The sequence below is a fragment of the Pundamilia nyererei genome, unplaced genomic scaffold, assembly GCF_000239375.1.
Source record: "Pundamilia nyererei isolate P.nyererei 1_Seehausen unplaced genomic scaffold, PunNye1.0 scaffold00006, whole genome shotgun sequence".
NCBI lineage: Eukaryota > Metazoa > Chordata > Actinopteri > Cichliformes > Cichlidae > Pundamilia > Pundamilia nyererei.
In genome coordinates, this window is record NW_005187407.1 from 7,282,523 (window position 1) to 7,284,160 (window position 1,638).

Genomic DNA, 1,638 nt, shown 5'->3' on the forward strand with positions numbered 1-1,638 from the left:
TATCTATCTATCTATCTATCTATCTATCTATCTATCTATCTATCTATCTATCTATCTATCTATCTATCTATCTATCTATCGACTTCCTGGTTAGCAGTTTTCTGTTGATAGTAAACAGACATTTGGGCTTGTTCCTTGGAGTATATATTTTCACTCACTGAACAGGACCATGGACACGGTACCAAACAGACCCAGTCCTTTTGTCATGGTCCTGTGTCTGGTGACCAAGTGTTCATGTGCTTTGTTTGATTTTGGTTAATATTTCTTGGTTTTATATCAATCTTTTTGTGTTTGTGTGCTTATGTTAGTTTTTAATCTCTAGGTTTTGGACTGTGTTAACTGGTTAAAAGGATAGTTAGATTCTTTGAGTGGTTTATGGTTTTATTGTATTTTCATGTATTCATGTTAAATTGTTTAGTTTCTTGCTATTAGAGATTATGTTTTACCTCCATCAGTGTGTGTCGTTAGGTCTAATTTGTCCCAGCTGTGTTACCACCTGTTCCCCATCCTCTCGTTGTCCTGCCTGTGTTTTTAAGTCCTGAAGTGTCATACCCTCACTGTGCTGTTTTTTTTTTTCTTTCTTCTCTGTGCTTCTAGTAAGGTAGTGTTTCTGTTTTTGAGTTTCTAGTTCAGTTGTATTTCATGTTCATACGTTCTCCAGCAATGAAGCTGCCGCCTTTAGTTTGTCATTCTGTCTCAGAGTCCTGCTTTTGGGTCCTACATCCTGCCTGCCACAGCACACATCATGACACTTATAATGTAGATGACATTTTTGTACGTGACAGGTTAAGTATGCATGTCTGTAATGGCTGCATGCTACGTTAGGGATGTTACTCTTTTGTACACCCTGGTTCTGTCATCAGTACCTCCCACAAGTATTGGCAGTAACCTAAGCACCATAACAACAAAAGCAGTTGTGAATGTGCAAAGATGCTGGTGAATAATATTATTAGCAATATAGACCGCAGTTGCATAGGTTATCATAGCTATAATGGCATTTTTGTAGATTACCAGTATGCCTATAAATTTAGTAATGATTAAGATCACCTCTGTCCAGATTAGCCTACATTATTTAGACAAAGAAGTTCCACAATTCTATCTAATCATGAGCAGGTGGAGGTGGAGTGATTAACAGTTTCAGAGCTTGGTACCACAGCTGAAAAGCACTGTCCCCACTTTTCATAGTTGTTATTAAATACATGATGAATTTGACCAATAGTTTATTACTGCTCCTTTGTACTCCGTAAATATTGAGGGTACAAAGTAGAAGCAAAATAATTATGTTATCTGTGAAGTAAAACTCACATATTTGTTTCCTCATAAACAATATGACCATAGTAGGTTTATGCCTGTCACGAGTACTGGGAGACAGGCATGTGACAGGCATTACCTTCTGTCTTCCTATTGTCATTTTCATTTAAATCACTGACCTGAAAATGGTTGCAGATCAGGTCCCCATGTTTGAAGCAACCATTTAAGAGACAACAAGATCTTGCTTTTGATGTACACATTTGGGATAATTTTGGTTGTACTGCAGTCTCCAACCACTATTTTTCCTTGCTTGACTTTAACATAAGACATCCAGGTCTTCATCATCTGCTTGTACACAGGGTCTAACAATTTGTTCAATGAGTACAC